The sequence below is a fragment of the Vombatus ursinus genome, unplaced genomic scaffold, assembly GCF_900497805.2.
Source record: "Vombatus ursinus unplaced genomic scaffold, bare-nosed wombat genome assembly UNPS02015398.1, whole genome shotgun sequence".
NCBI classification, from domain to species: Eukaryota; Metazoa; Chordata; class Mammalia; order Diprotodontia; family Vombatidae; genus Vombatus; species Vombatus ursinus.
This window is the reverse complement of record NW_020955176.1, coordinates 633,991-660,514: the sequence shown is the minus strand read 5'-3', so window position 1 is coordinate 660,514 and position 26,524 is coordinate 633,991.

Sequence of the window (26,524 nt, the reverse complement as noted above, 5' to 3'; positions counted from 1 at the left end):
AGCAGAGAAAGCCATTGAAAAAGAGAACAGGAAGTCTACTGGGTCTGTGGCATAACATCACTTTCTTTTTCTGTGGCCTTGAGTTCTTTCACACTTGGTTTTCCCACTCAGTCTATCAGTCATGAGCATTTATTAAGTGCCTACTGTGTGCCAGGCACTGGGCTAAGTTCTAGGGATAACAAGAAAAGCAAAAAACAGTCCCAGTGCTCAAGGATCTCACAACCCAATGGGGGGGGACACAACATACAAACAACTATATATGAATAAGATGGAGAAAGGACAAATTAGAGGCAGTCTCAGAGGAAAGGTATTAAGATTAAGGATTGTAAAAGGCTTCGAGCAGAAGGGGGCAGCTAGGTGGCACAGTGGATAGACACTGGCGCTAGAGTCAGGAGGACCTGAGTTCAAATCCAGCCTCAGACACGTATTAGCTGTGTGGCCCTGGGCAAGTCACTTAACCCTGATTGCCTCAAAAAAAAAAGAGCTCTTTTTTACCAGTTTCCTCAGTCTGACACCAGGGTATCTGGACTGCAGCTTGTTTACTGACCTGAGAGTTACACACTGAACTGCACACAACAACCCTGTGAGATTGGTGCTATTATTCTGATTTTACAGATGGAGATTAAGGAGGTTAGGTGACTTGCTCCAGGGTCCCTCAATCACTACGTGTTGGAGGAGGGACTTGAATTCAAGTCTTCTTGGTTCCAAGGCTGGTTTCTTCTCCAGGAGGCTATAACAACCCCAAATGTGTGGGGAGGACTTTGTTAATCAGTAAGGGAAGATTTTAGGCAACACTTGAAAGAAGCCAGAGAAGCAGGGAGGCAGAGATGAGGAGGAAGAGCATTCCAGGTATAGGAGACAGCCCGTGAAAACTCTCTAAGTCGGGAGATAGAAAGACCCCTGCAACAGCTAAGGAGACAAGTGTCACTGGACCTCAGTGTTATGTAGAGAGGAGTAAAGTCTAAGAAGACTGGAAAAGTGGGGGACGATGCAGTTATAAAAGATTTTAAAAGCCATGCAGAGGATTTTCTATTTGATCCTGGAAGCAATAGAGAGCCACTGGAGTTTATTGAGAGGGATGGAGGATGACATGGTCAGACCTGGGCTCTAGGAAGACCACTTTGACAGCTGAAGTTAGGATAGACTAGAGTGGGAAGAAATTTGAAGCAGGGAAACCAACACATAGGCTATTGTAATAATCCAGATTTGAAGAGATAAGGCCTTATACCAGAGCAGTGATAGTGCCAGAGAAAAGTTGTCATGAAGGTAGAAACAATAGGCCTCGGCAACAGATTGTATATGAGAAGTGAGAGTGATGGGTCAAGGATCCAACTAGGTTGTAAGCTTGGGTGACTAGAAAGATGGTGGTACCCTCAACAGTAACAGGGAAGTGAGGAAGAAGGAATGACATGAAGGGAAAGAGAATGAGTTTAGTTTTAGACATCTTCAGTTTAAGATGTCTATGGGACTTCCAGGTTGAAATGTCTCAGATGCAATTGGAGATATGCTATGAAGTCAGGAGAGAGGTTAAGGCTGGACAGGTAGATCTTAGAGTCATCTGCATAAAGATGTTAACTCAAACTAAATGAGACCTGATATGATCACCAAGTGAAATAATATCGAGAATAAAGAGAAGAGGGTCCAGGACAGAGGCTTGTGTGACCCCCACCATTAATGGACAAGCCTTGGATGAAGGTCCAAAAAAGGAGATAGAGAAGGAATAGTCAGATAGGTCAGAAGAGAATCAGGAGAGAATAATGCCACAAAAACCTAGAAAGAAGAACATCAGGGAGGAGAGGGTAATTGGCAGTGCCAAAGGCTACAGTGCCAAAGGCTACAGCTCCATCCTTCTTGATGGAGCTTGAGAAAGGGCCATCAGAGTCAGCAAACAGGAGATTGTTTGTAATTCTGGAGATAGTAGTTTCAGTTAAATGATGAGGTGGGGAACCAGAGGTCAAAGAGTTAAGAAGAGAGTGAGAGGAGAAGAAGTGGAGACCTCTATTATAGATGACCTTCTCAAGGAGTTTAGCCACAAAAGAGAAAAGAGACAAAGGAGGATGATAGTTACCAGGGATGGATGGATTGAGTGAGGATTTTTGAAAATGAGGGAGTAACTTGGGCATGTTTGTAGGCAGTAGGGAAACATCTGGTAGACAGGGAGAGATTGAAGATTAGTGAGAGAAGAGAGACGATGGAAGGGGCAATCTGCTGGAGAAGTTGGGATGGAATGGGGTCACATGAACGTGTAGAAGGGTTTTCTTTGGCAATGAAAACACATTGTGTGAGATGAAGGTGAAGGAAGAGGATCTTGGCCAAAGGCATCTGGGTGATATGAGTAGAGGAGGAGGAAAGAAGAGGAAACTCTCGGTGGACGGTCTCAATTTTTTCAATGAAATATGAGGCGAGGTTCTCAGTTGAGAGGGCGGGGGGAGGGGAGATGAGGGAGGTTTGAAAAAGGATGAAATGATTTGGAGGAGCTGCTGTAGTGAGTAGATAGTGACCTGATATGAAAGGATTGCCTTGCCACAGTGAGGATCCCCAGTTGAGATTATATAACATCACCTTGTAGTGGATCCATTCAGGGTTTCATGATTTTCTCCATGTTCAGCAACACATGAGTAAGGCCATCCAACAAGAATAATAACAATCTCTGTCTTCAGGGATTCCTGTTCCCCTAACTCCTCCAATCCTAACACACTCTCCCCTATCCACAATAATAATTATGGGTAGCCTTTATACAGAGCTCTAAGATTTGCAAAGTGTTGTGCATGTTATCTCATTTGTTCCTTAAAACAACTCTGTGAAGTAGGTGGTGTGTGTGTGTGTGTATTCCCAATTTTACAGATGAGGAAACTGAGGCATAGAAGTTAAATGACTTGCTCAGGGGCACACAATTACTAAGTATCTAAGGCAGGAGTAGAACTCAGGTCTTTCTGACCCCAGGTCCAAAACTGCATCACCTACCTGCCTCACAGGAGAGCCAGTCTAGTAGGAAGATTCCATTTCTACCCATTCACTGGGAGTTTTCTTCAAAGCTCAGTTATCAGCCTGAGGTTCTTTATCTATGTTATACTTTATACTATTCCCATCAGAGATCTCATTCACTCCCAGGCGTTAACTACCACTTTTATATGGATAACTCCCAGACAGAACTATAACCAATAGGGTTTTGCTTCAGTGTGTTGATGGGGCAAAGGACATGCTTCTTTTCCATCCTCATCTCGCCTCATGGTTCTCCGTACTGTGTGTGGCATCTCCGCCCCTCCCTGGTTTAAGTTGCTTTGCACTTCTCTCATGGGGTTCACTTGCCCACCCAACTCTCATAAGGATGAAGTTGGGACAGACCTTCTCCTGCCATGATGGAACATAAAGCCAGGATGCTGTCTGTGCCACCACCCATCACCACCTCTACATCTGTTCTCATTCCATTTGAAAACATTCCTGGTTACATCTGTGCTCCCAGATCTGTAATCTGACTCTCGAGCTTCATACTCACATATCCAACTCCATACTAAATTCTACCTGAATGTCCTGCTCACTTCAAACTCAGGCTCATCTCTCATTATTCTTCTTCATACTCCATATCTTATAGCTACTCGATTCTACTCACCATCCCCCCACTCACACCCACCATGCTTTCCTCCTCTATGTCTTTGCCCATTCTGTCTGAAACTCCCAGTTTCCCATTATCAAAATCCTTCTCATCCCTCGAGATAGCTAGGTGGTTCAGTGGCTAGAGAACTGGGCCTAGAGTCAGGAAGACTTGTATTCAAATCCAGCCTCAGATACCTACTAGTTATGCGACCCTGGGCAAGTCACTTAATCTCTGTTTGCCTCAGTTTCCTTGACTATAAAATAAGAATAATAATACTACCTACCTACCTACCAGGGTTGTTGTGAGGATCAAATGAAATAATACTTGTAAAGTGCTTAGCCCAGGGCCCAGTACATAGTAGGTGCACAATAAATGCATATTTCCTTTCTTCTTTCCCATCCTTCAAGGCCTAGTTCAAATACCACCTCTTTCCTTAAAGTCTTCCATTAACATTATCCTTCTCTCCTTCGGTAGTAGAAGAGCACTTAATATATGGCTCATACTCAACAAATTCAATAACCAACTATTTTGGGCAGAGAAGCAATTTGACTCAATGGATAGAGGGTCAGCCTTAGAGTTGGAAAGACCTGGGTTCAAGTGTCATCTAATACTGGGCATGTAACTATGAGTGAGTCACTTAGCCTCCGTGAAGGCCCCATTAATCCTCCAATTCTACAGATGAGTTGCAGATCACTGGAGGGAGTTCCTATACTAGGAATTCTCTATACTAAAGAAATCCCAGGTCCAGACCAAAAAAAAATATATAAAGCAAGGTGCAAGGGATAGAGGCAAATAAAAAAAATACCCTGCCTTAAAGAAATATGGATTTTTGTGGTAACATGGCTTTTATTACCTATTCACTGTATGGCAATCTATTTCTTTTATTTTCCCTACTAGATTATAATTTCCTTGTGGCAGGACTCACATTTTTTAAGCCTATGTATCCCATGTGGCAATTAGCCCAGAGTTTCTTTTTTTAAACCAATCTTTTTTTTTCTTTTTTTTTGTCATTTTGAATAGCATTTTATTTTTTCCAATTATGTGTAAAGATAATTTTTAACATTCATTTTTTATAAAATTTTGAGATTCAAATTTAGCCCAGTGTTTCAAACAGAGTAGGTGCCTAATACCTAATTACTGAATAAATGAGTCCCCTGAAAGACAATAATTACACAGTCACAGGCTGGTAGGAGTTAAGCCCTAATAGCAGTCTCCTCAAGGAGCTTCCCTATATTTGGAATTGCAGGATCCTAGAGCTGGAAGGTACATGAGAGATCAACCCAGTCTGACTCTCTCATTTTATAGATTGGAAAACTGAGGCCCAGAGAGGTCACACCCCTTCACAAAGGTCTTGTGGCCAATTGGTAACGAAGCCCAGGCTTCCCTTTCTTGCTGCTTCTCTCTGTATGACAGCGGAACCCTGGCTGCCTTTTCCAATACTAGATGTACCTTCTCTCAAATCCCCCAAACAAATAGTCCTTTTGGGGGAGCTGGAATATTCTTTGCTCCCCATTGCTACCTCCAGACTCTGCCCCTCTCACCATCACTTAGCAACCTCTCTTTCTTTGTGGTTCACCCAATTTTATCATTAAATCAAGATCCTAGTGGACACTAATATATTTGGATACTTTCCCCTCCTTTCTTAAGGACTTCAGTGTGTAAGTGAGGTGACTAGTACCGCTGGTGTGAAGGCTGCCGGGCCCTTTTCACGGCTGCTTTCCACCTTTGGCGGTCACCTGATCCATCTAACCTTCAACTGTGGCTCCGAGAAGCTGTAGCAGCACAGCGGCCACACCCCAGTAAACTGTTTTGGCAGGCAGGCTAAGCCAGGTTGAGGGTAACTGAGGGGTGTCAAAACTGTTGGTGAGTTGGGGGAGGTTGTCTACCCCAAGCACGTGAAGACTGACCCTGGTAGAATGGATGGATGAGAATAATTTATTCCAACAGCCATGAAGGCAGCTGAAGCAGGCTCTGCGGAATGCTTAGAGCTTGGTTAGACATCAAAGATGCCAAAGTCATCCACTGCATCTCGAGCAGTCACCAGTTATCTGGACTCTGTCTGCCACTGGACTTCGATGACTCTGGAAAAAGACAGTAAGATGACAACTTCGTGCAACTCCGCCTCACTTAAATCCAATTTACGCATGAACCAAAAGACATCACCCATACCATTTTACCATTTTTACCTATTTCAAAGTCCTGTGGAGAGAGGCAAGTAACAAAACAGCAGGTGTGGATACAGTGGGAGCTGTAGCCACAACCCTGCCCACAGGTAGCCCAGGCCATAGGGTCGTCTTCTCACTGGAAGCAGCAATGGAATTCTGCAGCCCCCTGGGTGTCTGAGCAGCCTTTTTTTTTTTTTAAGGCAATTGGGGTTAAGTGACTTGCCCAGGGTCACACAGCTAGTAAGTGTCAAATGTTTGGTCTAAGGCTGGATTTGAACTCAGGTCCTCCTGACTTCAGGGCCGGTGCTCTATCCACTGTGCCATCTAGCTGCCCCTTCTGAGCAGCCTTTTAAGGATCACACTGCTCACCTCCTGATGTGAGGAAGGGGCTAGAAAAGGTGCCCTAAAAATTGTCTGCTTACCCAACCCTGGCCTGATTACCATGGCAGGTGGGGATCCCACCCTGCTGTCAAACACAAATATATAGGTATGTATGTATGTATGTATGTATGTATGTATGTATGTATGTATGTACAAAACACAAATATATATATATATGCATGTATGTACAAAACACAAATATATATGTATATATGTACAAAAACTTCTGCAAAGATGATTCCACTTACCATCAGTACATAGACTGTGCACACACTTATAGACAACACAAAATCCAGTAGACCTGAAAAATGAATAGCTCCTGTTGCAAGAGAACTCAGCATGTATCACATCCAGAAAAAGAACTATGGAGTGTGAATGCAGATCGAAGCATACTATTTGCTTTTTTTCTTCTGTTTTGTTTTGTTTCCTCTTTCATATGATTCCTCCTATTGGTCCTAATTCTTCCTTACAACATGACTAACATGAAAATATGTTTAATAAGAATGTATATGTTGAACCTATATCAAATTGCACTCTGTCTTGGGGAGGGAGGTAGGTAGGGAGGGGGAGAAAGTTTAAAACCCAAAAGCATATGGAAGTGACTGTTGAAAACTAAAAATAAATTAATTAAAAAAGAGAAGGTAACAGAAGCAGAGAGAGGGAGAGAAAGAGAGAGAGGGAGAGAGAACTCAGCAGGTATCACATCACATTTGCCAGCCCTGAGTGACTGGCAAATGAAGGCTAGCTTATTGAAGTTGGATGTGGATACATGTTTTTCTGGAATGGCCACAGAAAAAAGGAGCACCGTGAAGGTGGGGTAGGTTTTACAATCAAAACTGATCTAGTCAACAAGCTTGTATGCCTAACAAAAGGAGTGAATGACAGGCTCAACACAATGCAATTGCTACTTGCAGGAAAGTGCCACACCACCATCATTAGTGCCTATGCTCCCACCGTGACAAATTCTGATGAGGTCAAAGAAAAATTTTATGCAAAAGAAACACAAAATATGCAAATTTAGAGAATCCATCCTAAATATTCACATGGACTGTTTGTGCCTGACCTGAGGCAGAGCCTTCTGAGCTCGTATTGGTCTGATTAGCCACAATCAGACACAATGAAACTTGACTGTAACATAGGGGTGTCATTTTGGTCCTCTTTGAGAAGGACAACAACTCAAACTAACATCCCAGTTCTTCAATTTATTCCACTCTCCTGAACGGTTCCTCCACTCCACCCCAGGCATGTATAGGGAGGGTCATACCCTTAGACATTGCCTTAAACCACAGTCGTTCCACTTCTATGTCCAAGAATTCTAAAATCCTGCTAAGTGATCATATTTTGTCATTCCATCTCTCCTTCTGCTTGACTCCTTCTAAGCCTTTCCTTCATCCTCACTGTGCTCTTCAATCCCTTCATTCCTCAGTACTTTCTAGGTTATAATCCCATCTCTGGCTATAATATCCTCCTTTCCCATTGTTGGGGAACCAGGTCAGTATTCTCTGCTCTAGCAGGACTCCCTTGCCCACTTGTCCTACCACATCATCCTACAGCCCAGCCTTCCTGTCCTATTTGCTATTCCTCATACACGACACTCTGCCTCCCATTTCAGCATCTTTGTACTAGCTGTCCTTTGTGCCTGGAATGCTCTCCTTCCTCACCTCTACCTCTTAAAATCCCTGAAGTTTACTTCAAAACTCGGTGCAGACTCCATCTTCTGCAGGAGACCTTTCCTAGTACCTCCAGCTGCAAATACCTTCTCTTCTAAGGTTTGTTGTTGTTGAGTTGTTTTCTGTCGTTTCTGACTGTCCATGACTCCATTTGGGGTTTTCTTGGCAAAGATACTGGAGTGGTTTACCATTTCTTTCTCCAGCTCATTTGATAGATCAGACAACTGAGGCAAACAGGGTTCAGTGCCTTGTCCCGGGTCACACAGCTAATAAGTGCCGGATTTGAACCTAGGGAGGTGAGTCTTCCTGACTCCAGGCCCAGCACTCTAGCCACTATGCCACCTAGCTGCCCTCCTTTCTCAAGGGCTTCAGTGGCTAGCAACCTCAAAGGTTACCTTGTATCTACTTAGTATGCATCGCGTATAAACCTATATATGTGCATGTTGGCACCCCAATTAGAATGGAAGATTCCTAAGCGCAGATTGTTATCGTATCCTCAGAATTTAGCACAGTGACTAGCACACTGTAAGCAATTAATAAATACTTGGTTATTGATTGATGGATTACAATGCTCTTTCCTGCTTTCCCTGGCCCTGTTCCCAGGCCCTGTTCCTCTCTGGAGGCCAGTCTCCTGGGGGCTACTCAAATCTCTGGTTAATGAATTATTTTGTAACATGTCTGGAAATGCATGAACTAGAAATCTTACACGTCGGAGCATTTTGCCATTTCCACTAAATATGCCATTCATTTGGTGGGTAATTAAATGTGCAATAATGGGCTTTAATTTCCATCTTAAACGACTTCCTAAGAGTAGAAGAAAGGGAGATGCAGGGTGTAATTTTCTAGGAGAAACATTTTTTCCCCTGAAGCCTTTTAGCAAGTTGTAGAGGGGGGAAATGAGTAAAATAAGTTGTTTTTCTATATTTCTCTGTATATGAGTCATCTTCCAATTACTCCTCAAAGGGAGAGGGAAGAAAGGCAAGTAGGACGCAATGGCAGTGTATCAGAGGCAGCTTCTTAAGTGCTATCTGCAGGGGACTCTGGCAGAGGAGAGAAGGACCAGAGTGTGGGTTAACTAAGGTGCCGACGCAGCTTCCCAGCAGATGGAGAAGAAGCCATATCTGAGACTCAGTTTTCCTACCCCCTTTCCCCTGCCTCCACCTCCCCTTGCCTCTAATCCCAGGGGGTTTCATCAACCTTCACTATGGTGGCAGAAAGTCTGTTGGATTCCTGGATGCCCGAGCTGATGGAGGCAGACTGGAGAAGGGATTGGGGGAAGGGGCAGGTAGAAGATGTTCCTTCAGCAGGCTTTTAGCACCAGCCTTCCCCAGGAAACGATAGTATAATTTTAGGAACCCCAGAAAGATTGTGTTACCTCAGGCTGATTCTTGAAATTCCACCTTTAGTCTTTCATTTCTTTAACCTAAGTCCTTAGTCCTGGTTGATATGGATTCTATGTAGGGGTTGATATGGACTCCATGTAGGGGTTGACTTTTAAGCTATTATTAGTCATTTACATTATGGTAAGAAAGAATCAGGAAGCCTCTCTTCAAAGAGAATTTTGATTTAAAGAAGCGTGGGCATCCCATGAGACCATTAGGCTCTTGGCCTGAGTGGGAAAAGGGGTGTTACCAAGAGAGAAAATATGGAGAAAGAAGATGAGGAGGAGTGCAGGGGCACTAGGGACAAACTTCTCCTGCATCACAATTTTACATAGATTAGACGTGCTGGTATTTACAGGGAGAAAGTCACAACCTTCTCTGTTAGCCTTCTTCCTACTCATTAGGAATCAGCCTCCTAGGTAGCCACATCTCCCCTATCCAAATAAAACATGTACTATGCCCAGAGGCCCTCTGATATGTGATTTTTATCCTCCAGCTATCCTGCATAACATCATTGAGTAAAAGAATCTTAAAGCTTGACGGTACTGTACTTGGGGGGGAGGGCAGCTAGGTGGCACAGTGTCTTCCAGCTCCGAGAAGTCTCTCATCTATGACGGATGAGGATCTTGAGGTCTGGAGAAGAAAATCTACTTGCCCAAGGTCACATTGAAAATAGTGGAGCTAGAATTCTAACCCAGGTGTGATGACACCAAGTACAGTGTTGTTTTTATTGCTGTGTCATTTCAACTGTGTCCGACTCTTTGATATCCCATTTGGGGTTTTCTTGGCAAAGATCTTGGAGTGGTTTCCCATTTCCTTTTCCAGGTCATTTTACAGGAAACTGAGGCAAACAGAGGTTAAGTGACTTGCCTGGGGTCACACAGCTAATAAGTGTCTGGTGCTGGATTTGAACTCATGTCCTCCTGACTCCAGGGCTGGTGTTCTATCCACTGTGCCACCTAGCTGCCCCCCCCCAAGTACAGCACAGTCAAGCTTTAAGATTCTTTTACTCAATGATGTTATGTAGTATAGCTGGAGGTTATTAGTGAGAACTTCACCATCATTACAGGAACTGGAGAAGCACACTTAGGCTATGTGGATGCAGCCCTGGCGAGTGAATCTTTCAGGCTTGAATGCCATCAGGAGCACAGTAAAGTGCAGGGGTTCTCCACCTGGGCTCCGCAGACCCCCAAGAGGAGAGATTTCTTGAGATCCATGAACTTGAATAGAAAAAATTACACCTTTATCTTCATTAACCTCTAACTGAAACTCAGCATTTCCTCCTATTTTGAAGGCAGAAAACAAACCACAGTAGTACTGGAAACACCTAGGACTCTGTCACCAATAGGAATTATAGGTATTTTCAGACCATATTTCAGTTGTTGATATCTTGAAATATTTATATTCATCATTACGTCTAAATTACTCTAGTCATTAGGCCTGTCACTAAATCACAGGTGGCCTCAGACTTCCTATTCACAGACTGTATTTCAATATAATTGGTTTTCTTTGTAATCCCATATATTTTATTTTATGTATAAGAATATTATCATGAGAGGGTATCCATAGGCTTCACTAGACCGCCCAAGTGGGCCATGGCACAGAAAGCACCCCTGGTGCAGTGAGCAGAGTTCTGGGTCTGGAGTCAGAAAGACTTGAATTCAAATCACATCTCTGACACTAAATGTGATAGGCAAGTCACTTAAACTATCTGAGCCTCAGTTTCCTGCTCTGTCAAATAGGGATAAACATACCTGTACTATTTACCTCACCAGGTCATCTTGACACCAAAGATGAGTTAATATAAGTAAAGTCATTTGCAAACCTCATGTAATATGTGAGATATTCTTTTTATTTGCCTTGCTTACCTGTGAGGACAAGGGAAGGGCATGAAAACAGCCACCTTGTAAACCCAACTCCCATGCCAAGAACCCCACCAAGCCTTCCTGTGGAACCCTTGGCAAGATCATCAGTCCTCAGCATGTTCCGGACTTTGCCAAAGGAAGCTACCCAGATACTCCCAACTTCATGATTATGGATGTGTGTGCCAAGAGAAAACCAAGGTCAGCTATATTTCAAATAGTCTTCCCTGTTCCTCAGACTGCTCTCTCTGTTCTGTGTGGCTGGTAAGGAGATAAGTGAACTACTAAGAGAAATCATCCTCTGTTATCTCAGTATCTCAGTCCAGGAAATGGACTGCTTAATAGCTAAAGCAGGAACCAGGGCCTTGGGGGTTGTTTGGGAAGAAACTTTTTCAGACAAAATAAATGGTTGAGGTGACTTACAACAGAACTTTAAGCAAAGTCCCCATGAAGAAGAAGCTCAAAGGCAGGAGGAGAGTGAAGGTGGTAGAGAGGAGACTGTGGGGAAAGTCTAAGGAGAAAAAAAAATGACAAGGTACAGTGTTGGAAGGGCTACAGATATGAGGCCAGAACTCTTGGAGGAAAAAGGGCAACTCCCTTTGGAACAGGAAATTAACTTTCTAGGTTTTGTTGGTTATTTTAATGTTTTTGGAGACAACTCGGAATGAAGTGACCTGCCCAGGGCTACATAGCTAGTCCATATCAAGCGTCTGAGGTCACATTTGAACTCAGGCCCTCCTTGCTCCAGGGCTGGTGCTCTATCCTCTGTTCCATCTAGCTGCCCCACAAATTAACTTTCTTAGGCTGCTCTGCATGTCTTCAGCATATTCCACAAGTCCAATTCTTGGAGAATTAGTGCCCTTTTGGGAGAATTCCCCACCCATCCCCATCCCTGAGAAACAGGATGACTTCATGATTGTTGAAGCAGGTAAGTTTTCCTTACTTACCCAGCAAGAATAATGATATTTTAAAAAGGAATTTTCAGGAACAGAAAAGATGCAAAGGGTCTGTGATTTCTTCATCTCCCAGCATGATGATTCCCTTTATCCATACAGACTCGAACCAGTGACTTAAAAAATAAGACCTATGGAGTTGCTCTTCACAACCCAGAAAAGATCTATTATGTTCTTCTCTATGGCTCTCTGTTTCCCCAACTACAACAATGAACATAGCCTTCCCTCCCCTCGCCTCCTCTTTTTTTCTTTTGAGGCAATCGGGGTTAAGTGACTTGCCCAGGGTCACATAGCTAGTAAGAGTTTGAGGCCAGATTTGAACTCAAGTCCTCCTGACTCCAGCACTGGTGTGCTATTCACTGTACCACCTAGCTGCTCTACACTTCTCCAAAAGAAACTATTCAGTTTCAAACCTGAGTCATCAGCCACATGGAAATGGGCATCATCCTTCATGTTTTCTGACCTTGTATGATTCTTGGATGTATCTTTCCATCAATCTTCCATAAAGGAAACACCCAACACACTGAAGGGACCATTCTCTGGTTCTTTTATTGTCTTCAGGACACCAGTACAGTACACAAGCAATTTATCACTCCCACTGCACCTCCCTTTGGGGTCATAAATATCCTCGATGTCTTTTAGATCATTTCTTACATGTAAGTCATTATTGACAATCTGTCATAGCCATTCATATTAACAAGCAAGTTTTATACCTGATGCTGCAGAAAATTCCAATATAGGCAGAGACCCCAAGCACTGAGCAGCTACTGCTGGGGAGGACACAATGTTGACAGAGGGGGAAGATGGAAGGAGTAAGCCAGGGAGGCCAGGAAGGAATTCCTATCTTATAGCCATCTATTTTAATTAATTCTTCTTAGTAACAGTGCTAAGCTCTGTTATTTCTACTGAAGGACTACCAATACGTTCAAACCTTCTAAATTTAGAGGCATGGGGCAAAAGCCCTGTCACTGTACCCGAGTTAGGACTCTGATCCTACTTATGCCCAACACATAGCTCTGTTTTTTCCTTTGGGTCCATCATCTAAAGGATGCTAGTGTTTGGGAGGCAAACCATTAATCTAAAACCATTTAAGCTAATAGGAAAACAACAGATTCTTATCTGGCTCAGGGATGGATCACAGGCAGAAAATATAAATCCTACAAGGATCAAAGGTTTACATAAATTTATGACCAGAGAGTGACTTTTTGTAGGGGAAGTTAAGGAACATCTCCTGTGTTTGCAAGTCATTCTCATAAGGAGAGTTACCAGGCTTGCCTGCAACATGTCCCCTGATTCCTCTGTCAGAGGCAGAGTCCTGGGTTAGATGGAGGCCAAGTAATCTGGGAAGGAGGTTCTTACCAGGTTAGGTATTTCTTAATGTTCATCTGATCTATTACTAAAGGCCTAGGACACAGTTTCACATATACTTCCACATAGTTTTTTATTTTGATTTCATAATGACAATGATTAGTGTCACATAAAAGAATCATGGGATCACAGAATTGGAGAGTTAGAAAGGACATCAGTACCCATCTTGTAGGACCCATACCAGAAAACTAACCCCAATTATGATGCACCAAACAAGTGGTTGTCCATATCCTGCTTAAAGACCTCCAAAGAGGAGTCCCCTACCTCTCGAGTCAGCCCATTCTTCTTCTTTCCAGGCCTAATTGTTGGGAAGCTTTTCCTGAGCCCAAATTGGCCTCTTAGCAACTTTCATTCATTGCTTCTGGTTCTTTCCTCTCTGGAACCAAACAGAGCAAATCTAATTCCTCCTTCACATGATGGTCCTTCTAATACTTGAAGACAGCTTTTCCCCTGCCAAGCCTTCTTTTCTCCAGGCTAAACACGCCCAGTTCATTGAACCAATCCTCATATGACATAAACCCAAGGGATTTCAACAGCCTGGTTTCTCTACGCACTTATTGATGTCCATCTTAAACTGTGGCACCCAGAACTAAAGGCAATATTCCACATGTGGTCTAACCAAGGAAGAGCACCATGGGACTATAACATTATTACTGGATGCCATGCCTCTCTTAAAACAATCCAAGATGACATTCCCTTAATTGGCCACCACATCACACTGCTAACTCATTTGGAGCTTAAAGTCCACTCAAATCCCTAAATCTTTTTCAGAAAAACTACTGTGTAACCATCCATCCCCATTTTATAATTGTGAAGTTGATTTTTGTACCCAAGCATAAGATTTAACAGTTTTCCCTATTAAGTTTCATCTTATTAGATTCAGCCAGTGCTATACTTCAGTCAAAATCTTTTTGGATCCTGACACTGTCATTCAGCATGTTAGCTATCTCTCCCCCAGCTGCGTAGCACCTGCAGATTTTATGAGCATGATATCTATGCTTTATCCAACTCATTGATAAAAATGTTAAATGGCATAGGGCCAAGAACAGACCCCTAGTGTACTCCACTGAAGACCTCCTGCCACATTGACATTGAACCATTAACAATTACTCTTCCAGCCAATTCTGAACCCATCTGACCATAATGTCACCTAGTCCATATAACTCTATCTTCTTCATAATAATAACATCAAATGCTTTATTAAAAGCTTTTTCCAAAATCTGGTTAAATTATGTCTACATCATTCCTTTCATCTACAAGTTTAATAGTCCTTGGCAAAAATGGAAATAAGGTTAGTCTGGCATGACCTGTTCTTGATAAAGCCATTCTAACTCTCTGTGATCACTGCTTTCCTAAAGTAGATGTTTTAACCAACCGCTTCTTTAATGATCTGTTATGGATTTTTCCCAGGAATCAGAGTCAAGGTCACTAGTCTGTCACTTGCTAGTTCTCTTCATTTCTTGAATATAAGAACACACGTCCTCCAATTTTGTGTTATTTCTCCTGTTGTTCATGATCTTTCAAAGCTCACTGACGGTGTTTTGGCAATCACATCTGCTTATACTTTCAGGACCCGAGAATGAGTTCATTAGATCATTTGAATTCATCAAAGGCAGCTAGATTGCTTGCTTACTACTTCTTTACTTGTCACTTGCCTGTCATCTACAGATCACATCACCTCCACTCAGTCACCTCCACCCCCATGGAAGCTCAGACTCTGTTCTTAAAGACTCACTGGGCTGTAGGTGGAATTTCATGTTGTCTTACCTAGATCTAGTCCTTCACCTCACTACCCAGCCATCTCTAGGCCATGCCATGTCCTTGTATACCCCCCACTTCTTCCACCACTCCTTCTAATACCCCTTTAAGTGATGTTTCCATTAGAATGTAAGCTTTTTACAGACAGGGACCATCTTGCTTACTTTTTCTTCATATCCCCAGCACTTAGCACACTGTCTGGCACATAAAAAGTGTTAATAAATTCCATCTTTATCTATCATGAGTATGAGTTCCTAGTCTATCATTAAAAACTTTTAAAAATTTAATAAAAGCATTTGAACTTTTAAAAGATCAGCCATTTTCTAAAATAAGAATAATAATACTAACTTTTATATGGCAAAGTATTTTCTATTTTATCTATTGGATCCTCATAACTATCCTGGAAGATAGGAAACTGAGGCTAGGAGAGATTAAATTACTTGCCCAGGGTCACATAGTTAACACATGTCTGAGGTAAGTTTTGAATTCAGTTCTTCCTGACTCCAAGTCTAGCACTCTATCCATTATGCTACATTGAAATGATAGGAAACAGAGAAGACGTGTGTGTGTGTGTGTGTGTGTGTGTGTGTGTGTGTGTGTGTGTGTATTCCTCAAAAAAATGGCCTAATGATATTGGAAGAGACAAGATGGTAGAATGTAGCATTGAACTTGGAGACAGGAAACACTGGGTTCAAGGCTACTTAACAGCTCCTTGGTCAAATCAGTTAGTTGATATTGAATTCTTTCCAAGAGGAATGCTGGCTTGTAAGAAGAAGAGGAAAGTCCAGGAAGGATTTGTCCACTCAGAGAGCTAGACCAGGCCCCAAAGATCATCTGGCTCAACATTCCATCCTCTTTTTACATTTGGAAAAACTGTCAAACAAGTTATGTGACTTGCCCAAGGTCACTGGCAAAGTTGGGTCTCCTGACTTCTGGGCTAGCATTCTTTCCACTGTGTTCCAGTTTCTGCCTCTCCCTCTGAGCAGCACTTGGCCTGACCTTGTTATAGAGTCAAGTAAATGACAATATTCACAGAGATGACCCTTGGGAGCAAACTTGCTAATGAAGTTCAAAGAGTATTACTTAGCAAGTCAGGGGCCAGGTCCAAGCCACTCCTGGTAATGGGCCTGCATAACACCTTCCACTCCGCACTCCTGGCCCTTCACTGCCAGGCACACACACACTCACTTAGCTCCTCTCAGCCACACCACGGCAGCTCCTCTCCAAGGAGGCTTTTCAAGTTCAGGGAAATAAATGCCATTAAGCATGTTTATACTTACAATTAAGCAGGCTGTACAAAAAACTTATTCTAGGGACAATCAGAACTGACACCTGTTTTATAAATAATTAAAATGATTTGCAGAATATTTAAGCAAATCACAGTTCAGCTGCCAAAACACAAAGGGCAGGGATGTAGGTCTTGGGGAAAGAGTGAAAAAGTAGAAAGTGGACACGACACAAAAGGCGATAAATGAATGGCCTATGGAGGCTCTCAGAGATGGCAGTCAGAGGAGAAGGAGTTGCAGTTTGTTAAGAGAAAAGAGTTCTTCCTCGCCTTCCCCCATCCCAAGAGGTTTGGGCTCAGTCTTCATTCAGAAGCAGAGGGGGGAGGGAGGCATAAATGAAGGTGTTGGGGAGGAGAAGGGCACAGATCAACCTCCACCAGGGCCTTTGGAGAATGTCAGCAGCATGTCTTTGGTCCCCTATCACTTCTGAGATCAGTATCTGTCTCAATCAATCAATCAATCACTGTGAGTTATAAAGCCCTACTAACATAACACAAAATGAAATAGTCCCTGCCCTCAAGGAGCTTACATTCTATCAGAGGAGACAACAAGTACATACACAGGTATACACAGAATAAATATAAAGAGAATAAACATTAGTTAAAAGCAAGGTATTTAAGGAAGAAGGCTACTGGCAACTGGGGAACCTTAAAATATACTATATCTTAAAGGATAAGAGAGATTCCATTTGGCAGAAGTAAAGAGAGTCCCTTCCAAGCACAAGGAATGTCCAGGGCAAAGGCACACAGAAAGGTGGAGTGCCATGTGTGAGAGACAGAGAGAAGTCCAATTTAATTGGACTGTAGGGTATATGATCCTCTGTCAAAGGGAGAGAGAGGGCAGAGGCTTTGGCCCACACTAAACACCAATCCTGTTTTCAGGAAGACCTAAGTTCAAATCCAACCTGAGACACTTACTAGCTTTATGACCCTGTATGGCAAGTCACTTCACCCTGTTTGCTTCAGTTCCTGGTCTGTAAAATGAGCTAGAGAAGAAAATAGCAAACCACTCCATTATCTTTCCCAAGGAAACCCCAAATGGAGTCACACAGAGTCAAACATGACTGAAACAACTGAACAACAGCAACAACAACAACGTTTGTGAATGAGAGAGAGGAGTTGAGGATAACACCAAAGTTACAGATCTGGGATACCAGGAGTTCTTTTGATAAAAATAGGAAAGTTTGGAAGACGGGTGGATTTAGGGAAGGGGAGGAAGGGAAAGATAATGAATTTTGGACACACTGAGTTTGAGACGTCTTCAGGACATCCAGTTGAAATGTCTAAGAGGCACTTGGTAATATGAAATTGAAGCTCGGGGAGAAGGCTGGACCTGAATATATAGGCCTGTGAGTCAGAAGCATAAAAACAATAATTAAACCCGTATGAATTGATGAAGTCATAAAGAGAATACAGCAAGAGGAGATGAGGACCCAGGACAACACTTTGGATGACACTCACCATGAGAGTGCATGATATAGAGGATGAACCCATGGAGGAAACTGAGGAGAGGTCAGGCTGTTAGAAGGAGAACTAGGAAAGAGCAATGTCACAAAAATCCAGAAAGAATATTCAGGAGGAAGGCAGCTAGGTGGCGCAGTGGATAGAGCTCAGGCTTTGGAGTCAGGAGGACCTGAGTTCAAATGCGGCCTCAGACACATAACAGTTACTAGATATGTGACCCTGGCAAGTCACTTAACCCCAATTGCCTCATTAAAAAGCAAAAACAAAACAAGAATATTCAGGATGAGAGAATGTCAAATACAATAGAGGTAGAGAAGAGGAGGACTGAGAAAAACCCATCAGATTTGGCAGTTAAGAGATTGTTGATGACTTTGTAGAGAATAGTTTCAGCTGTGTGAAGGGGCCAAAAGGTTGGAAACCAAATAGGAAAAATTGAGGAAAGGAAGTAAGGGGATGCCCGCTATGTATCCTGAGGCCCATTTTTATTTTCAACTGGCTGTCAGTGAATCCAAAGGCAGAACCATGGCCAACTGACAAAGCTTTGCCCTAGAAGGTGGAATTTGCCCAACAAGTGAAATTTGCCTTAGGGCCAGAAATATAAAGAGCATCTGTATAGACAGTACTTGGGTTCCTCAAAGGAAGACTAAAGTAGGGCAATGGACCAGTGGAACTGGTGACAAGTTGTAAGAGACCTGAAGGGAAAAGTAGTTCACAAGAATCCTGTCAAAAGTAGAGAGAGGGCAGAGGCTTTGTCCTATCCGAGAGTGGGAAGCAAAACCCCAGCCCTGACCCATATTACTGCACACAGTGATAGACCCTCAGGAGCCCCTCAAAGTGCTTCTCATTGCCTGGGAAAACAGAGCAGCACAGGGGCCAGTGGTGGGCTGGCAGGTGCACCCCTTCCCCACAGCTGATTCACAGATAAGGGGCCCTTCTGGCTAGGCATGGTGAGAGAAGGCAGACAGCCCCTGAGCCCATGCTTTCTAACAATGGTTCTGCCTCCCTGGTTCTATGAACCTTTTTTTTTTCCTTGATTTTTTTTCCTCCCCTTCTCAAATTTTCCGAAAATTGGAGGAGAGGAGTGGAGAGAAATGGGTGATGAGCTCAGAGTCACGGTGTGCCTGGAAGCTGTAAGGAATAGCCCCTCCTTACTCTTCCAGAAGGGCCAGTGCCCATATGCCCCACCTCTTTTCTCCAAAGAGAGGCAAAATTCAATAACCCTAGATGAAAAAAACCAAGACCTAGGAGTCAGCACTGTGTTCTAGTTCCTGCTCTGATCCTATATATGGGTCTCTCTTTCTTCTATAAAATGATAAATGTTGGACAAAGCAATCTCTTTTTTGTGAGGCAATTGGGGTTAAGTAACTTGCTCAGGGTCACACAGCTAATGTTATGTGTCTGAGGCTGGATTTGAACTCAGGTCCTCCTGACTCCAGGACTGGTGCTCTATCCACTGTGCCACCTAGCTGCACCCCTCCCCACTCCAAAGTAATTTCTTAAGTCCGTTCCAACTCCAACAATCCTAGAGATTTGGTTTTTGATCAGTTCCACTTCTATTCCTTATAAATTTCAGCAGAAGTTGAAAGTTTTCTTTCAATTAGTCAGCAAAGTGGTGCAATGGATAGAGCTCTGGACCTGGAATCAGGAAGACCTGAATTCAAATTCTACCTTAGACACTTACTAGGTATGTGACTCTGGGCAAGTCACTTAACCTCTATTTGCTTCAGTCTCTTCAAAATGGGGACAATAATAGTACCTACCTCCCAGTTCTGTTGTGAGGATAAAATAAGAAAATATTCACAAAGCAAACCTTAAATCTTTATACAAATGACAACTATTGTTATTCTGAGGCCTTGGACTAGTCATTTTCCCTCTTTGAGACCTCGGGTTCCTTCTCTGTGAAATCAAGGGCTAAACAGACTGAGGACTTTTTAACCTTTTTGGAAATCTGGATAAGTCTATGGATCCCTTCATATTATATTTGTTGCCTACATTCATAATTGAAGGAAATGCTAAATTACATTTAGAGATCAGTGAAAATAAAGATGTAATTTTTTCCATCCAAGTTCATGGACCCCCTGAAATTTATCCACAGAACGTTTTAAACTTATGAGAATCCCTAAGGTCCCATCCAACTTTAAATGATGCTGGGAGGATTGTGTTCCTTTTGGAGGGAGGGATTAGCTTCAATCTCTTTCAACCCCCACCCCCAAAGCACCTTTTTGCTGTAATAAGTTGGTACCACTCCACCGTTATCCCCTTCCATCACCCTTCTAGCTCACAAGTGTGAGAAAAAAAAACTGATTTTAGCATCTAGTTACCAATAATAATTAGTTATAATAGGAAGCTACTAAATGGCCTGATTGCTGGAGTGAATGAGGAGAGCAGCTTCCCCAGCAGTGGTCTCAAGGCGTTCTCTCTTTCCACCCATCCCCCTTGGTGTCCACCACTATCATCCCTTCTAGCGGTGACTTTCAGACATTTACCTCTTCACGGTGCATGGCCCACATGCAAAAATGTTTCATTTATAGGTTCTGATCCTTGCAAAATGTCAACGAATACTTAAGGCATTTGCTGGTTGGAAGATGTTAGTCTATAACCTTTTAAGCTGAACCCTCCCATGGGTATCTATGAAACTCAACTCTCCTCTTGTCTCCTAATGTTTGAATCTTTTGCCAGACCCTAGAACACTTTTAGAACCCTAGAAATCTTTACCCATGTCTTGTATTCTTTGATCTTACTTGTGCACACTTCTCATCCAAATCCCACTTCCTGCCTCTTGTCCCTGTGCCAGGCAAACCATAAGTCTAATGAGCATTCCTTAGCCTGCCCTACCCAGTACTTTTGACCACTCTCTGACTGGACACCTCCGTCTCCACTCCTGCACCATAAGAACCCTTACTTCATGGTTCCTCTCATGTTGTTTGTCCTTCGTTCTCAAATTGGACCAATGACATCAGGAGGAGGATGTTTTGATTTGCAAGTGAATTGGATTTAAGTGAGGCAGACTGCAACGTCATCAGCCTCACTCTCTCCTCCAGAGAGGTCTCATAAGGCTTCCCTAGAAGAAGAATGCATTGATAAAGAAACTCCCTTCAGGTCAGGAAAGGAAACTGAGCACTGGGAATTCAGCCAAGGACACTAACCCTCAGACACCTGCAGAAATGCTCCCAAACAAACATCTTAGAATGACAGCATGGCCCATATGAGATCACAGGTTCCAGGGTTCTCTGTTCCTTAGGTAAAGTCACCTTCTACAATGAAATGAGGCCCAGGACAGCCCCTAACCAGAAGGCTTCCCACAGGGCCCAGCAGCCCACTCCTCTACCTTGGCATTAAGGCTTTGTCTTCCAAATAATGGGGTTTTTTTTTCCTTCTGCACCTCTCTTGTGGGACACCTCTCCTCCTCACTGCTCAATCAGTCACTTAAAATGCACCACCCTGACTCCTTCCTGGGAAGGAGCTTCAGGGTACAGACTGAAGGCAGAATAGGTAATTAGAAGTCACTGGCTTTATCAGTTTAACAAAAGGTCACTTAGAAGGTCTTTTTACAATCATTCACAGTGGGCCTTAGTTTAATTTTCATTTTTTAAAAATGTATTAAGTGCCCGTTCTGTGTTAGGCACTGAGCTAAGTGCAGAGATATAAATGTGGATAGGACCCCTGCCCTGCTCCCAAAGAACTTATAGTCTACTGGGGGAAGGAGGGCAGGTACACAAATAATAAGACAGAGGGAGGTAAATGGGAAAGAGGGGACCAGGCCAAAAAAGTTAGAGAGAGATTGATGACTTCCATCTGGGGACAAGCTGTGTGACCTTGATCGAGTCACCTGACTTTTCTGGGCCCCAGTTCCTCATCTATAAAATGAGAGGCTTGGACCAGATGGTCTATGAAATACTATGATCTCGCAAGCTGCCAAGAGAGCCAGTGTGGTCTAGGCTGGCAAAGAGCACAACATCATGGAAAGTGATCTGGAGTCAAACTTAAAAGAACTGGGTTCAAATTCTGACTCTCCTTTTTATTACCTACATGATCTTGGGCAAAACAATTAATCTCTCCAGGCCTCACTTGCCTAATTTATGAGATCTGAGGGTGGAATAAAGTTCTCTGTACACCATAAAGCATTATACAAATGCTAGCCATTGACATTATTTTATTATGACTTCACCTCACTTCTAATCTCTAGTCCAAGTCAAAGCTGTTTCTCTCAGTTCCTTTGATCACTGGGAAAAGAGGAGCCTTTCTGTCGGGGCTTCAAGTCTAACCCTCAGTTTCAAGTCAAAACAGTTCCCTTGCTGCCTCCAGAAATCCAACTCAGTAGCAACTTTTGCATACAAAATGACCTTGAAGTAGTCTCTTCCTTGTGTAGGTACATTGCCCCAAGGGCAAGAGTTCTTAACCTTTAGTGTTTTGGGGACTCTTGGGAGTATGTTGAAACCAATAGATCCCCTCCTCAGAATGATATTTTAAGTACATAAAATAAAATGAATAAGATTACAAAGAAACCCAATTATACTGAAATACTGTTATCAAAGTATTTTTAAAAATCAAGTTTGTGGACCCCAAGTTAAAAACCTCTGCCCTAGAGTCTTCCTTCCTCCACTGTCCCTGCTCTAAAAGCTTCTATCTATCTATCTATGTATCTATGTATCTATCTATCTATCTACCTACCTATCATCTATCATCTATCCATCCCATCTATTATCTATCTATATCTATCTATTTATCTAATCTGTCTTTCTGTCTGAATCAATACTTCTCTTTCTTTCTGAATGTCCATTCATTCATTATACTTGGGATCAATAACAAACCCACTAGTCACTAGTTTCTAGAATCCACCTTTTTCATCCTTTAGAAAATTAGGACATTATGGGGCAGTTAGGTGATGCAGTGGATAGAGCACTAGCCCTGGAGTCAGGAGGACCTGAGTTTAAATATGGTCTCAGGCACATAATACTTCCTAGTTGTATGACTCTGAGCAAGTCACTTAACCCCAATAGCCTCACTAAAAAATAAATAAAAATTAGAATATTGCAGTCAGTCAAAAAACATTTATTAAGTACACACTCTGTTACAGGCTTCCCAAACTTATTTGACCTACCAACCCTCCAAAATAATTACTCAATGCCCCTCTCTCCCTGTGGAAGTCTGTTCTTAACCCTTTAGCTTTTTTTTTTAATTTGTGTCATTTCAAACTACTACCGGCCCCTAGGATTGTTCCAGTGCTCCCCAAGGGGAGGTATCGCCCACTTTGGGAACATATGCTGATTGGATCTACACTAATCACTGAGGATAAAAAGAAAGACAAAATTACCTGCCCTCAAGAAGCTCCCAGTCTAATAAGGGAGATAACATGAAAAGAATTATGTACCAACAAGCTATATACAGCATAAACTGGAGATAATCAACCCAAGGAAGGCATCAGCACTGAAGGGGATCAGGAAAAGCTTACTGTAAAAGGTGGGGTTCCCTGGGACTCAAAAGAAGCCAGAGAAGCTGGGAGGCAGAGATGAGGAGAGAAAATTTCAGGCATAAGGATTTTAGCTCACTGTAAGGAAGAATATCCTAACAAACATAGCTATCCAAAAGTGGAGTGGGCTGAGTGAGTTCCTCCCAAAGGTGAGCTAGTAAATATTTAACAAATGACTCTTGGGTCAGAGTGGCCTACATATGACACTTTTAAGTATCAACATTTTCTCTATCACTTTCTGAAGTCTAGACAATCAACAAAACAATAAATTGAGCCCTGATGTATTATTAGTCTAAGGAATAAAGCTTTGGTTCAAGCTAAACCCTTCATTACTATTCATTAATGGAGGGGGGGAGGTTCTATATCCAAGACTTGACTCCTTTCCCACCAGACACCAATTCCACAATGGACATACATAGCACATAGCAAAGAAATCCACTTATCCAAGTCTATAATAAGACAGAAATCAATGTATGTATATGATAATATATACCAGACAATACAGATAAAGGAGCTCTCCTAATTAGAAGTGAGATATTTCAGTTCAACCAAGAGAAATCCCAGATCCCACCCCAAGGGGAAGTCTCCAAAGTCTGAAGTCTTTAGTGTAGCAAGCTGGGGATAGAGACAGAATAGAATTACTCCTCTATACCCAGATTGCTACACTAGAGACTCCCAATCCCTCTTATGTTGTCTCCTTCCCAGAATTTTTCTCTCCTTTCAGAGACTTGAAAAGAGGTTGGAATGATCCATCTTTTCTCTTGAAGCTAGAAGCCATAAGAAACTGGAGAACAGATCTCTCTTCTCTTCCATTCTCTGCCCTGCTGCTCACATGGGCATAGGCATTGATCTCTACCAATAAGTCCCATACCAATGGGTCCTGGGACTTGGATTACACAATGTTTGCCAGTCCAAGGTGTAAAGTTCAAGCTAGTTCCAGTACAACCCTGGAATTTCCCCTTCACTAGTAGTATTCTGACTAGAACTAGATGCTTTGGAGAAGATTCTACAAAAAGCAGACCATCTGACAAATTCCCTGCTTCTTTGCTGGCAATTTTATCTCTCAGAAGGTCAAGTAAACAATAAAGAAGCACTATTACTCTAGGCCCAATTCTGAACAAAGAGGGGAAATTAATTATTGAAGTGAAAGTAACAAGAATCTTGGGAGAAACTGACCCTATCATATTAGAATTCAGGACAGCAAAGGCAGGATATTGATTGTGGACAGAGATGTATATAACACTTTAGGAAGGCACATTTTTAAAATTTCAGGGAAAGGATAGTTATGATCTTATTATTTGAGGTTCTAAAAAGGAGAATGTCTAAAGAAGGCTGGAGAGGTCTCAAAAACACTGTGACCATCTCACCCATGAGACCCCAGGAAGGTGCCACATATTCTTGGGACTTTGTGGGTCAGAATCTTCTCCAAAGAGAATCAGCAAGTAGGACAGTACAGCTATACATGTATGTACACAATATACAGTATATACTGTAAATATATGTGTGTATATATATAACTACATATATAGTTATATATATAACTAAAACTATATATATAGTTATATATGTAACTCTACAACTCTCTCTGTATATATAACTACATATATGGTTATACATAACTACATAGATAGCTCTCTCTCTCTCTTTATATACTGGCAGCAAACAGGGGCCAAGAGGCATTTGTAGAGTTGCCCTTCTGGCTTTTGGCCACAGCAAAGGACTGGGGTGTTTGGGGATGCTAGAGCTATGCCTTCTTGGCCACTGAGCAGGAAGAAGAGTGGATCTCTAAAAGAGTGATCCACCTTTGTTCTCTCCCCTTTTCCCATCTGCAGAATATATAAAGATTATTTTAACTTTTCTTGTGAGGGGTCAGGAGAGGAGTCCTTCTTCCCCTGACTCTGACCTTATGGTATCTATGAACACATAATAGATAAAGTACATATTATTGTTGGATGAACCCAACCAAAGACTGGATTTCCGGGCCCTAATGATCTTTTCTGCACTGTGATCCCTCCTTTAGCATAGGTCAATGAACATCCATCTTGAAAGATGTGTCTAGGCTTAAAGGAAATGCATGAGATGAGGCACACAGAGCCGAGAGTTGGCAAGGTGCTTTTCTCCCAACAACCTGATGAAGTAAACATCACAAGTGTGACTCCATTTTATAGATGAGGGAAGTGAGGCACAATGTCCAAGATTCCATCACTAATAAGTGGCAGAGCCAAAATGTAACTCTGCTTGTTTACTCTAGGACCAATGGCCTTTCTACTGAATTCTGCTACCTTTGGGGAAAAGTGACATCCTCGTGTGAGAATACTACCAATTACTTGGCCACATGGGGAAAATAAATGCATGATGACTTTCTGGTTCAGATCACAAAACTGGCACAGACACAAGAAAATAGGAGTGATGAGGGACTTCAGTTACCTGGATATCTGCTGGAAGAGTCATTCTACGAAATCAACAACACCCAACCACTTGGGCTGGTTATTTGGAAAAGTTCTTTGAAATGTTCCCCTCCCCAACAACCTTTCCCCTCCCCAACCTGGGGCTAGAAAACATGGTATAATAGAGGTAGAAGCCTCAGGTTCAAATCTTACTTCTGCTTACTACTGAGGTGACTGTGGGCAAGTTACTTAGCTTCTTTTAGGTTAAGGTTTCCTTATCTGTAAGATGGATGGATGAAGTGAAGGGATACTGGGTGAAATCTAAGTTTCCTTCCAGCTCTAACATTCATTCTCTTCTGTCCTTCCCTCCTGCCGCTCCCCAGTTCCTTTCCTTATTAAACCTGAAGGGCAAAAAAGCTACATTAATAAAGAAGTACATATGTATACATACATACATATGTACATGTAGATATCTACATGTGCATGTGTATGTTTAAATATAAATACAATATATGTAATGTAAAAACAAAATGTAAATATAGATAGACTATCATAAGTGGAACAAGTTGGCCAGTACATAAAGAGAGAGAGAGAGAGAGAGAGAGAGAGAGAGAGAGAGCTATGTAGTTATGTATACAGAGAGAGTTGTAGAGTTATGTATGTAGTTATATATGTAGTTATAGTTATATATATAACTATACATGTAGTTAGTTATATATAACTATACATGTAGTTTTATATATATATATATACACACACACATATACAGTATATACTGTATATT